General features: G+C 43.8%; 1 protein-coding gene across 2 annotated transcripts in view; it reads right to left on the minus strand.

Annotated features, from left to right (window-relative positions):
* PIKFYVE (phosphoinositide kinase, FYVE-type zinc finger containing) overlaps nucleotides 1–219 on the minus strand; it is a 77020-nt gene extending 76801 nt beyond the window's left edge. Inside the window, exon 1 of one of the 2 annotated variants that reach the window (XM_043910222.1) lies at nucleotides 58–219. The gene's annotated coding sequence lies outside the window, so the exon portion shown is untranslated. The remainder of the gene's footprint in view (nucleotides 1–57) is intronic. The other variant, XM_043910221.1, reaches the window with a different exon arrangement.
* Nucleotides 220–14215: the final 13996 nt, after the last annotated feature.

A 14215-nucleotide genomic window follows, 5' to 3' on the forward strand; every position in this document is an offset into this window, starting at 1 on the left:
CCTGCCTTCTTCCCCACACTTAGGCCCAACCGGCCGCGCGCCAAGTCCCTCCCTTACCTGCGCCTCCTGCCCCAGCCCCGCGGGCCACCCTCCACCCCAGCCTCGGGTTCACCGGGTCCAGGCGCAGGAAAGCAGTTTAGGAGCCTAGCGCCGCGGTTCTCAGGCCGCCGGCGGTTGCGGCAGGAAGCAAAGCTGCTTACATGGTTGCGGCGGCTTCTCGCTTCCCCCCAAGGCTCCGCCCCCTGTTCCTCCTCCCTTCCAATCCGCAACTCTCCGGGCGGCGGCTCCGCCCTCCGTGCCCCGCCCACAGGACGTTCGGATCAGACGCTCAGGCAGAAGGAATCCAGCCCAGATAAAGTCGTGCTCGACACCTTGACCGAGATTAAGCCGCCTGTCTTCTTAGAGGAAGCCACGGCGACTGCGCGCGTGAGCATCACGCGTGCCGGGTCACCAGACGGGTGCAGGCAGGACTGTGGTTACCGTATGTTTTCGATAATATGGGCACTCATACGACAGAGGATGAGATGGTTGGTTGGCATCACCGACTCAATGGACATGAGTTTGAGTAAACTCCGGGAGTTGGTGATGGACTGGGAAGCCTGGCGTGCTGCAGTCTATCGGCTCGCAAAGAATGGGACACGACTGAGCGACTGAACTGAACTGAATGTTACCGCGCTCAGCTTTCTTACGGACTGACACTTGTGCCTAGAGTGAACACTGTTATCAGACTTGAGAGATGCTGCTAGATGGTCACGTGATCTTAAACAAATTACCAATTTCTTCAGGCTCTAGACCTCTTATTTGTAAAGTGGGGCTAATGATAGTAGCCTTCACAGATAATTTTGTGAAGGTTAGGTAAAACATTGTACGTAAAGCGTTCGCACAATGTGTCTAATCCAGTGATGTCAGCGCTATAGCTAATTCTTTCATTCAGGTTTTGTGGTGCAAAGACTGGTGCATATAAAGTTACCAAACCCCGACTTGCTCAGCCTGGCTCGCATTACCCATCATTTTGTCCTGCTGACAGGATGTGGAACTTGGCAGGAGCAGTCAGAAGGGAAGTGAACCCCAAAGTGAGGTGCTATTTTAATTAAATTCTGCAGGCCTATTTCCCCCAAGAGTTTTGGCAAATTCTCACCCAATTTTCCTTGAGTTGGATCTTTGCAGCCACTGGAGAGTAGCATGGAAATCTGGTAGCCGTATAAATCTGTTACCATCCTCAGCTGAGCACCTCGGCAATCACCCTAGGAATTGGTAATCAACTTCCTCTTCCATTCCTCACTACTGCAATAGCCACCACCACCACCATGCCCCTACCCCCATTATATTATTCTCAGCAAGAGATCTTATTCTACCTGAGTGGAATAGCCTGAGCTATTCAGTGCAATCCCTAACTACCTAACCACCCCTACCACATTTACCTGCATCCACATCCACCCTTACCGCTTCCCAGGTGGTGCAGCAGTAAGGAATCCGCCTGCCGATGCAGGAGGCATGGGTTTGATCCCTGGGTCAGGAAGATCCCCTGGAGAAGGAAATGACAACCCACTCCAGGATTCTTGCTCCGGAAATGCCTTGGACAGAGGAGCCTGGCAGGTACAATCCATGGAGTCACAAAGAGTCTGACACAACTGAGTATGCACATGCATACATCCACTCTGGCCTGACTCCTGCCCTCTGAGTAAAAAGAGCCCCTTCTTTCCCCGTTCAATCCTCCCCGCTGGCAATCCACCTTCTCGCCTCTCCCCTTGGAAGTCACCAGGTCCAAGCTCATACTGCTGCGGCATGACAGGCCAGTAAATGGAGAGACAAGTTGTTGGGTCAAGAAATAGTGACTTTATTCAGAAAGCCAGCAGACCAAGAAGATGGTAGACTCGTGCCCCCAATGAACCATCTTGCCTGAGTTAAAATTTAGGATTCTTTTACACTAAAAGGAAAAGGAGTAAAGTCAAACATTTCGAGATTCCAGTCAGCCCCCTAAGGGGATGTGTTCATTTTTTCCTCCTCGCATTGTGCCTGGTCGGGGTTGTTTCCTGTGTGCTAAACAAAGGCAATTTAGTCTAATGCTCATTACCTAGGAGGCAAAGTTCCTGGAGATGGGTTATTATGTATAATTTAAGCTTATAGGCAGGGGTTCCCAGGTGGTGCTAGTGGTAAACAACCTGCTTGCCAATGCAGGTGACAGAAAAGACGCAGGTTCAATCCTTGGATCAGGGAAGATCCCCTGGAGGAGGACATGGCAACCCACTCCTCTATTCTTGCCTGGAGAAGCCCCATGGACAGAGGAGCCTGGCAGATTACAGTAGAGTCAGACATAACTGAATACACATGCACAGAAGCTTAGAGGTAATATCCCTTTAGTGGTTAACTTGTAGTAGAGTCAGAGAAGGCAAAGTCCTTGAACCACTCCAGTACTCTTGCCTGAAAAATCCCATGAACAGAGGAGCCTGGTAGGCTGCAGCCCATGGGGTTGCTAAGAGTCAGGCATGACTGAGTGATTTCACTTTCACTTTTCACTTTCATGCATTGGAGAAGGAAATGGCAACCCACTCCAGTGTTCTTGCCTGGAGAATCCCAGGGACGGGGGAACCTGGTGGGCTGCCATCTATGGGGTTGCACCGAGTCAGACACGACTGAAGCGAGTTAGCAGCAGCAGCAGCTGTAGTAGAGGACAAAGTTGCTTCCCTACACGAGTTGGCACCATATCTTCAACCTCTCTTTTTCCAGTGACTCCTCCTCAGCTCGTAAATGTCTATGCCTTCCAGAAACAAACATTTTAAAAGAAGCAAAAAGAACTCCCCCCTTGTAACTAGTCTGGTGATGTTAATACTTCATAAACCTACAACACAGTATAAATTAGACCAAGACATCATATGAACAGGATAGTCCAATTAAGACCCTAGTAAATAAAGAAACTCCATACATGGTAAAAGATAAACTGAGGCATATTAAAACCTTCAAGAGTCTATTTGAGCAAGAACGTGGCGTCACCAAATGCATAGTGGTTAGAAGCACTCTGGCAACAGGAATTTGGGGATAGACTTACAAAGAGGCAACACAGGAAAATGGATTGACTCTAGCTTAGGCAGTTGCCTTATTTAGGAAAGCCTAGTGAACTGTGGTGTTGGAAAAGACTCTTGAGAGTCCCTTGAACTGCATGGAGATCCAACCAGCCCATCCTAAAGGAGATCAGTCCTGGGTGTTCATTGGAAGGACTGATGCTGAAGCTGAAACTCCAGTACTTTGGTCACCTCATGCGAAGAGTTGACTCATTGGAAGAGACCCTGATGCTGGGAGGGATTGGGGGCAGGAGGAGAAGGGGGCAACAGAGGATGAGATGGCTGAATGGCATCACTGACTCGATGGGCATGAGTTTGGGTAAACTCCAGGAGTTGGTGATGGACAGGGAGGCCTGGTGTGCTGCAATTCATGGGGTCGCAAAGAGTCGGAGACGAACTGAACTGAACTGAACTGAGGTGGCTACTGGTAATTGGTTACCCTTTGGTTTCAAATTTCTAACCTCGAGTTATTACAGGCTTAGGTTTTGGTTTGCTTACTTAGGCTACTAGGACATTAGAGCCAAGTCTATCTAAGGTCCTCCTGGTTTAACTTAATAATGGCAAACAGTTATTTGATGAATATTTTTTGAGTGACTAATTTGATGGAAAATGTGTTAGTTCTGCACGAGGGATAAAACTGTGAACAGGACATAGTCCATGTCCTCAAGAAGCTTACAGCCTAATATATGTACTGGCTTACAGTTTAATTTCTGTGAAAAGGAAAAAAATCAGTTTAGATTCTCAACTCATTCCAGACATCAGAATTAACTCCAGCTGAATCATATCTGTTGAGAGATATTTGTGTAAACATTCTCCTCTAAAACTCTCATCAGTTGTAAATCAATTATCCTTCAAATATATTTTTTATATATATATAGTAAAAAGAAAAAAAAAAACTCATCAAGAAACGGAGCAGGACCCTCCCTGCACCATGTCATCTACCTGCCTCTTGCCTGTGGAAAACTTTAGTCAAAGAATAAGTTTAATCAGAGAAATGAGAACATGTGAAAACAAAGGAAAACAGTCACGGGAGACTAAATAATAATAATGTAGTCATTAAACATAGTCAAGGACCTTTAGTTCTTTCTCAAGGGCTATAGATAATATTCTGGGTTATCATAGCCTATGAACTGTCTTATAGATACCAAACCCCAGGTGGAGAAGTTAATGGCATGATGACCAAACTGGACCCAGGACATGAGCTGCCACAGTTCAAACTGGGAACAAATGGACCCTAGAACTGAAGATTACTTGTACCTAAAACAATCAAGATGATGCTGGTCAGACCACTGATGACAAATTTGAAGATGACTGTTCGAGATGACTATGCTGTTTCTGCATGTAGCACCCCCTCCCACCACCACTCTGTTTATAAAAGCTCTCCTCACCCGCTGCTTGTCCGGGGTGGGCGTGGGGGGGGACAGGGCGGCTGGTGGGGGGAGTCAGTCTTTGGACAGATGTCTGCCACCCTCCCCCCCACCTCCAGTTGCCAGCATCTGAACAAACAAACTTTCCTTTCCACTAACCTGGCTTGCTTATCAGCTTTTGAGCAGCGAGCAGCCAGACCCACACACTCCTTTCAGTTAACAATCAGAGCACTTATTTATAATTCTTGTTGAGTCTATTGTTCTTATGACAGTACTATGCTTATATTCCTCTATATGTATTAGTTGTACTGAAAATAAATAGTCATAGTCTTTCTTTTTTTATATATTGATTAGTAATATTAAATGAATTAAATAAGGAAGCCATTAGACTGAGGCAGTTCCAGTGCCTTAGTAGCCTGTGTAAGCAAACCAAAACCTAAGCCTCTAATGCCTCAAGGTTAGGAATTCAAAACCTAGGGACAAAATCACAAACAGCCACCTAGGCTTTCTCTAATAAGCCATTAGCTCAAGCTCTAGCCCATTAAATAAAGTTCCTTGCTTTACCTCCATCTCTTCTACATAAAAGTCTTTTCCTCTAGCCCCTTTCTATGGAGTGCTCTTAACCACTTTTCTTTTGGTGATCACCAAGTCTCACTCAAAAAAGCTCTTAAAAACTGTAACATGCCTCAGTTTATCTTTTAACACTATCAGTATGAATTTGTGAGGATTTCTTTTAATACGTTATAGCTTATTACTGACACCATCCTTTTTGATGCTCAAGTTGTTCCCAGTTTGCTCAGTGAGAGCCCCTTCCAGCTGCCTTCTGAGTCCACTTAACATGCCTCCATCACTTTTTGAGCATTTCCTCACATGCTGACACAAATGTACCAGGCTCCTCTTGAACTTTTCTCTCCCCAGGCCTAGAACCAGTCAGCTGTCTAGGGAGGCATAGTTCCCTTTCATAGGTAATATAAGGATGCTTTTAAAAATCACAAAAGTCATTTCCAGGTAGGATGTAATGAAATCGGAACACTCTCACACTGCACATGAAGACATAAATTGGTATATCCTTCCTAAATAATAATTTGATGGCTCTAGTAAACACCTTAAAAATGTTTGTACTCCTTGATTCAACTATTTTAATTCTAGCAATCTAACTCAAGAAATTGATTTGAGTGTAAAATAAAGGCTATCTAAATATCTTTGTCAGGATTTGCCTTGTGGTCCAGTGGTTAAGAATCCACTTTGCAATGCAGGAGATGTGAGTTCAATCCCTGGTCAGGGAACTAAGACCTCACATGCCATGGAGCAACTAAGACCATGTACCCCAACTGCTGACCCTGTGCCAACTAAGCCCACGTACCCCAACTGCTGAGCCTGTTTACTACAAGTGTCCGGCACTGCAATGAAAGTTCTCACGTGATACAGTGAAGCTCCTGCATGCTTCAACTAAGACCTGACTGAGCCAGATAAATAACTAAAATATCCTTGTCACAGTTATTTAAAATAGTAATAAGTAAATAGATAAATAAGGAAACATTTCTAATCAACACAAACATAAAAGTAATACCATCAAGTGGTGGGCAATTATGCAGTCATCAGAAATTATTTCTTACTAAGACTTTATAAGGGCTTCCCTGATGGCTCAGTGGTAAAGAATATGCCTACAATGCAGGAGCCACAGGGAGACATGGGTTCGATCCCTGTGTCGGGAAGATCCCCTGGAGAAGGGCATGGCAACCCACTCCAGTATTCTTGTCTGGAGAATACCATAGACAGAGGAGCTTGGTGGGCTACAGTCCATGGGGTTGCAAAGAGTTGGACACAACATGCATGCAAGACTTCATAAAGCATGCTTCTTCACCTGAAATCATTCTTCTTGAGAAACTTTTCATGTCTCCCTTCCCCAACTTCCCCAATCTCCCTTCACATTTCAGTCTCCTGTAACAGAGGTTGCAGACCCCTGCAAGATCGAATGCCTGATGATCTTGAGGTGGAGCTGATGGAATAATAACGAAGTGCACAACAAATGTAATGTGCTTGAATCATCTCAAAACCACGCCCTTGACTCCCCCTCGCCTACCCTCCCACCTCATCCATGGAAGAATTGTATTCCGTGAAACCAGTCCCTGGTGCCAAAAATGTTGGGGACCACTGTCCCCAGCAGTGGTACAGCTTCTATCAAAATCATTCTGCTGGAATTACTCTTCTTAAAGTGCATGCATGAGGTCCTTCTACTTACCAAAATTATTTTCAGACTTTGTCTTCATTGACCTCTTTGCAGTACCTCCTCCATTATGGAAACTTTCTCTTCCCTCGGCTCTCCACTGGGCTCTGCTGACTCTTCTACTACACCACCGAGAGCTCTTCTCATTCCCTTTGAGGGACCTCTTCGCCTGGGTCCTAGAGATAGTAAGTGTTCTCCAAGTTCTTGTGGAGGCATATTGTTCTTCTCACTCTATTTCTAGATGATCTCAGACACCGTATGGCTTCAACTACTATCAATACATGCTTGCATTGTTGTTGTCTCTCAGTCCTGTCCGACGCTTTGCGAGCCCATGCACTATAGCCAAGCAGGCTCCTCTGTCCACGGAATTCTCCAGGCCAGAATACTGAAGTGCATTGCCATTCCCTTCTCCAGGAGGTCTTCCCAACCGAGGGCTCCAACCTGGGTCTCCTGCATTGCAGGAATATCCTTTACGGCCTGAGCCACCAGGAAAGCCCGGAGGCTTGAATTAGTTTGCTGTAAAAGGCCACAGACTGGGTGGCTTAGATAACAGAAATTTATTTCCTCACAGTTTTGGAGGCTGAAAGTTCAAGATTGAGGTGCCAGTAAGTAGGGTTAGTTTCTCCTGGGATCGCTCCCCTTGGTTTGCAGACAGCTACCCTCTTGCTGCTCCTTCACAGGCTCATCCCTCTGTGCACACACACCAGTGAGTACAAATGTCCTCTTAAGGATACTTGTCACATGTGATTAAGGCTCACCTATATGACCTCATTTACCATCAACTACCTCTTTAAAAGGGGCTTCCCTTGTAGCTCAGTTGGTAAAGAATCTGCCTGCAACACAGGAGACCCGGGTTCGATCCCTGGGTCAGGAAGATCCCCTGGAGAAGGAAATGGCAACCCACTCCAGTGTTCTTGCCCAGAAAATCCCATGGACAGAGGAACCTGGCAGGTTGCAGTCCATGGGGTCGCAATAGTTGGACACGACTTAGCGACTAAACCACCAAACCACTGCCTCTTTAAATGTTCTGTCTCCAAATACAGTCACATTCTGAGGTACTGAGAGTTAGAACTTTAACTGATGAATTTTGGGGGCACACAATAGCCATAACAACACTGAAGATTCCCAGATTTCTCTCTCCAGCCCAGACACCCCTCCTAAACTTTAGGTAGGTGTGGTTAACTGCCTCCTGGACATCTCTATCTTGTTGTCCCACAGGCATCTCAAACTGAACAAATCTTACACATAACTCATTATCTTGGCCTTCAAATCTGTGACTCCATCTAAATCCCTTCCTCGTTGAAGGACACTCTGTCCCCCAAAGCCCAAACCCAGAAACCATTTTGTTACTCTTTCTCCTATCATCGTCATGGCCAAAGAATTTCAATGAACTATATTTCCATGAGGTACAAGGAACAGTACATTCTACTTCATTTTTTTTATCATCAAAATGAATGTATAAATGCTTTAGAACATTTATAAGAATCCCCTGGATGACTTTCTCATAACCAAATACTAACCAAAATTTCTTCCTTCTTTCTTCCTGAACTGCCTTCAGGAGAAGAAGACAACAGAGGATGAGATAGATGGTGGGATGGCATCACCAACTCGACGGACATGAGTTTGAGCAACCTCCAGGAGTTGGTGATGGACAGGGAAGCCTTGTGTGCTACAGTCCATGGGGTCTCAAAGAGTCAGATAGGACTGAGTCACTGAATTGAACTGAAATTTCATGGCACATGTTTATATTTGTGTTTATAATATTTGGGACCTGGTAACATTAAAATATTCAGATTTTCTTATTGGCCAAATGAAAGGCAAATGGTGTCAAGGCACACAACATAAATCAAACAGAAAATTGATTGTGGTCTGTTTTTATCAACACATATATGATTTACAATCTTGTGTTTCTGCTTTCAGCAAAGTGATTCAATTATACATATATATACATTCTTTTGTATATTCTTTTCCATTATGGCTTATCACAGGATATTGAATATAGGTCCCTGTGAATATATAGGTCCCTGTGCTGTACAGTAGGACCTGTTGTTTATCCATTCTATATGTTGTTTATCCATCTATCCATTCTATAAAAAACATGATAGTTTTTTAATTTCATGACTGCAGTCACCGACCACAGTGATTTTGGAGCCCAGGAAAATAAAATCTGTCACTGCTTCCAATTTTTCCCCTTCTATTTACCATGAAGTAATGGGACCAGGTCTATTTAAAATCCTAAAAGATGATGCTGTTAAATTGCTGCACTCAATATTCCAGCAAATTCGGAAAACTCAGCAGTGGCCACAGGACTGGAAAAAGTTAGTTTTCATTTCAATCCCAAAGAAGGGCAAGGCCAAAGAATGTTTGAACTACTGCACAATTGCATTCATTTCACATGCTAGCAAGGTAACCATTTTACCATGCTAGAAGGTAAAATCCTTTAAGCTAGGTTTCAACAGCACAGGAACAGAGAAATTCCAGATGTACAAACTGGATTTAGAAAAGACAGGGTAACCAAAGATCAAATTGCCAACATCTGTTGCATCATAGGAAAAACAAGGGAATTACAGAAAAACATCTGCTTCACTGACTACACTAAAGTCTTTGACTGTGTGGATCACAACAAACTGTGGAAAATTTTTAAAGAGATGGGAATATCAGACCACCTTTCTTGAGAAACATGTATGCAGGACAAGAAGCAACAATTAGAACTGGACATGGAACAATAAGTGTGTTAGTCCCTCCGTTGTGTCCCACTCTTTTCGATCCCATGGACTGTAGCCCGCCAGGCTCCTCTGTCCATGAAATTCTCCAGGCAAGAATACTGAAGTGCGTTGGCATTCAAAATTGGGAAAGAAGTACATCAAGGCTATATATTGTCAGCCTGTTTATTTAACTTCTATGCTGAATACATTATGTGAAATGCCGGGCTGTATGACTCACAAGCTAGAATCAAGATTGCCAGGACAAATATGAACAATCTCAGATATGCAGATGACACCACCCTAACGGCAGAAAGTGAAGAGGAACTAAGGAGCCTCTTGATGAAGGTGAAGGAGGAGAGTGAAAAAGTTGGCTTAAAACTCAGCATTTGGACTTCCTGGTGGCACAGTGGATAAGACTCCTCCTACCAATACAGGGAACATGGGTTCGATCCACGGTATGGGAAGATTCCACATGACCCACAGCAACTAGGCCATGTACCACAATTACAGAGCCCATGCCCCAGAGCCTGCAAGCTGCAACTACTGAAGCAAGTGCCCCTAGAGCCTGTGCTCCAAAACAAGAGGAGCCACTGCAAAGAGAAGCCCATGCACTGCAGCAAAGAGTAGCACCCATGCTCCAAAACTAGAGAAAGCCCTCACACAGCAATGGAGACCCAGTGCAGGCAAAAATAAGTGAATAAATAGAATTATAAAACAAACAAAAACCCCTCAGCATTCAAAAAACTAAGATCTTGGCATCGGGTCCCATCACTTCATGGCAAATAGACAGGGAAAAAGTGGAAACAGTGAGAGACTTTATTTTCTGGGCTCCAAAATCACTGCAGATGGTGACTGCAGCCATGAAATTAAAAGACGCTTACTCCTTGGAAGAAAAGCTATAACCAATCTAGACAGCATATTAAAAAGCAGAGACAACACTTTGCCGACAAAGGTCCATATAGTCAAAGCTCTGGTTTTTCCAGCAGTCATGTACGGATGTGAGAGTTGGACCATAAAGACAGCTGACAGCTGAAGCATTGATGCTTTGGAATTGTGGTGCTAGAGAAGACTCCTGAGAGTCCGCTGGATTGCAAAGAGATCAAACCAGTCAATCCTAAAGAAAATCAGTCCTGAATATTCACTGGAAGGGTTGATCCTGAAGCTGAAGCTTCACTACTTCGGCCACCTGATGCAAAGAGCTGACTCATTGGAAAAGACTCTGATGTTGGGAAAGATAGAAAGCAAAAGGAGAAGTGGGTGGCAGAGGATGAGATGGTTAGATGGCATCACTGACTCATTGGACATGAATTTGAGCAAACTCTGGGAGACAGTGGAGAACAGAGGAGCCTGGCGTGCTGCAGTCCATAGGGTTGAAAAGAGTTGGAAACAACTTAGTGGCTGAACAACACCAACAACAATACATGATAGTTGCATGTGCTAACCAGAAATTCCCAATCTATTCCTCCCAGACTCTGCATTCCCCCCCTACCCCCTCTCTCCCTTGGCAACTGCATGTCTGTTCTCTATGTCTGTGAGTCTGGAAGATTTTCTAAATGAGTCCTTACATAGCATCCAATAGAAAAGCCAAGCTAAATTCAAAAGAATCAGAATATGAGCAGAAAGTCTTATATTCAAATTGCAAGAGTAATATAATTTCACCATTTATCATCTATTACATTTAATTAACATTGTAAATGGTAATATGGGCTTCCGTGGTGACTCAGACAGTAAAGAATATGCCTGCAATGCAGGAGACCCAGGTTCGACCCCTGGGTCAGGAAGATCCCATGGAGAAGGGGATAGAAACCTATTCTGGTATTCTTGCCTGGAGAATTCCATGGACACTGAGCCCTGGTGTTGCCATGGGGTTGCAAAGAGGACTGAGCGAACTAACACACAATGGTAATGTTTTTTATAGTTTTGGTCCTAATCATTTGTTTATAAATTTGTTACTTTATAGTTGTATGAGAGGTATCAGCATAAGGTGCATATATCTATAAATATTAACATAAGCCACTTCTCTGATTCTACCAAACAAAAAAGCTTATCAACTGAGAAGTACTTCCTACATTACTAGCTTAGGAAACACTGTTTTAGATGCTGCTGCTACTGCTAAGTCACTTCAGTCATGTTCGACTCTGTGCAACCCCATCCCTGGGATTCTCCAGGCAAGAACACTGGAGTGGGTTGCCATTTCCTTCTCCAATGCATAAAAGTGAAAAGTGAAAGTGAAGTCGCTCAGTCATGTCTGACTCTTCGCGACCCCATGGACTGCAGCCTACCAGGCTCCTCCGTCCATGGGATTTTCCAGGCAAGAGTACTGGAGTGGGGTGCCATTGCCTTCTCCGATGCTGGGACCCTCTTAAATGTCACCTTGCCTCCCACATTGGCTTAGAGCCAAACATGTAGCCCCCATTTGGCACTGTTTAGGATTTGATGGAATACATTTTGTGATTAAGCTCACCTTGGTTCTGTGTACTTTCCTGTATTTATTCAGTCTTTACCTCATTTTCTTCACCTATACTCAATGTCTTCTGTCATGCTATATTGTATACATCTTGAAGACTGCCCTAAATCCTCTTTGGAACAAGAATGTATACATTTATAAATAATTTTAGTAGTGGGAAAGGGGTAATAAACCACAAGAACCTGATATAATATGAAGTAAGTTTATAATCTCAGGTTATTTGCAGGTCTCAGATTCAAGATGAAAATACAAAACCATATGTAATCAATTCTGCACAAACATTTTCTTTAGGATTGACTGGTTTGATCTCCTTGCTGTCCAAAGGACTCTCAAGAGTCTTCTCCAGCACCACAATTCCAAAGCATCAATTCTTTGGTGCTCAGCCCTTCTTATGGTCCAACTCTCACATTCATACATGACTACTGGAAAAACCATAGCTTTGACTCTACAGACCTTTGTCATCAATGTGATGTCTCTGCCTTTTAATACACTGGCTAGGTCAGTCATAACTTTCCTTCCAAGGAGCAAGTGTCTTTTAATTTCATGCAAGCCGTCACCATCCGCAGTGATTTTGGACCCCAAGAAAAAAGAAAATCTGTCATTGTTTCCACTTTTCCCCTTCTATTTGACATGAAGTGATGGGACAGGATACCATGATCTTAGTTTTCGAATGCTGAGTTTTAAGCTGGCTTTTTCACTCTCCTCTTTCACTTTCATCAAGAGGTTCTTTCAACCCAAAACATCTTTTTCTCTTGGGAAAAATACCAGTGCCCTTGAGTGTCCAAAATGCATAGTGCCCTTCATAATCCTCAAGAGTAATAAAAATCCAGTATTAGAGATAACTTTAAAAATAAATTTTGGTGGAGAAGGAAATGGCAACCCACTCCGTATTCTTGCCAGGGGAACCCATGGACAGAAGAGCCAAGTGGGCTACAGTCCATGAGGTCACAAAGAGTCGGATGTGACTTTGCAACTAAACAACAACAACTGTATAGCACAGGGAACTATGTTCAGTGTTCTGTGATAAACCATAATGGAAAGGAATATTAAAAAAGAATAATATATTTATGTAATGTATATCTAAATCATTTTGCTGTACAGTAGAAATTGGCTTAGCGTTATAAATCAACTGTTGTTGTTCAGTCGCTAAGTCGTGCCCAACTCTTTGTGACCCAATGGACTAAGCATGCCAGGCTTCCCTGTCCTTCACTGTCTCCCTGAGTTTCCTCAAACTCATGTCCATTATAACAGGAGGGGAAGGGGCAGGGCACAAGTTTTGCAACAGTGATATAGCCCAAGGACACAACATAAACTTAGTAGAAACAAATGGGACCAAGATGGCAGACAAGACTAGACCTTAATCCTCAATCAGCAAGTGAAATGACATACCCAGAAGGTGCCATGACTGTTCCAGTTCAATTCAGTCACTCAGTTATGTCTGACTCTTTGTGACCCCATGGACTGCAGCACACCAGGCTTCCCTGTCCATCACCAACTCCCGAAGCCTGCTCAAATTCATGTCCATCAAGTTGGTGATGCCATCCAATCCACCTTATCCTTTGTCGTCCCTTTCTCCTCCTGCCTTCAACCTTTCCCAGCATCAGGGTCTTTTCCAATGAGTCAGCTCTTCCCATCAAGTGGCCAAAGTATTGGAGCTTCAGCTTCAGCATCAGTCCTTCCAATGAATATTCAGGGCTGATTTTCTTTAGGATGGACTGATTTATTGCCTAGAAGTTCAAAGGGACCCTCAAGAGTCTTCTCCAACACCACAGCTCAAAAGCATCAATTCTTCAGCACTCAGCTTTCTTTATAGTCCAACTCTCACATCCACGCATGACTACTGGAAAAACCATAGCTTTGATTAGATGGACATTTGTCAGCAAAGTAATGTCTCTGCTTTTTAACATGCTGTCTAGGTTGGTCAAAGCTTTTTTTCCCAAGGAGCAAGCATATTTTAATTTCATGGCTGCAGTCACCAACTGAAGTGACTTTGGAGTCCAAGAAAATAAAGTCTCTCACTGTTTCCATTGTTTCCCCATCTATTTGCCATGAAGTGATGGGACTGGATGCCATGATTTTTGTTTTTTGAATGTTGAGTTTCAAGCCAACTTTTTCACTCTCCTCTTTCACTTTGATCAAGAGGCTCTTTAGTTCCTCTTCACTTTCTGCCATAAGGGTGGTGTTATCTGCATATCTGAGGTTATTGATATTTCTCCTGGCAATCTTGATTCCAGCTTGTGCTTCATCCAGCCCGAGCATTTTGCATGATGTTCTCTGCATATAAGTTAAATAAGCAGGGAGACAATATACAGCCTTGATGTACTCCTTTCCCAATTTGGAACCAGTCTGTTGTTCCATGTCCAGTTCTAACTATTGCTTCTTGACCTGCA

Source organism: Cervus elaphus, chromosome 8, assembly GCF_910594005.1.
Source record: "Cervus elaphus chromosome 8, mCerEla1.1, whole genome shotgun sequence".
NCBI lineage: Eukaryota > Metazoa > Chordata > Mammalia > Artiodactyla > Cervidae > Cervus > Cervus elaphus.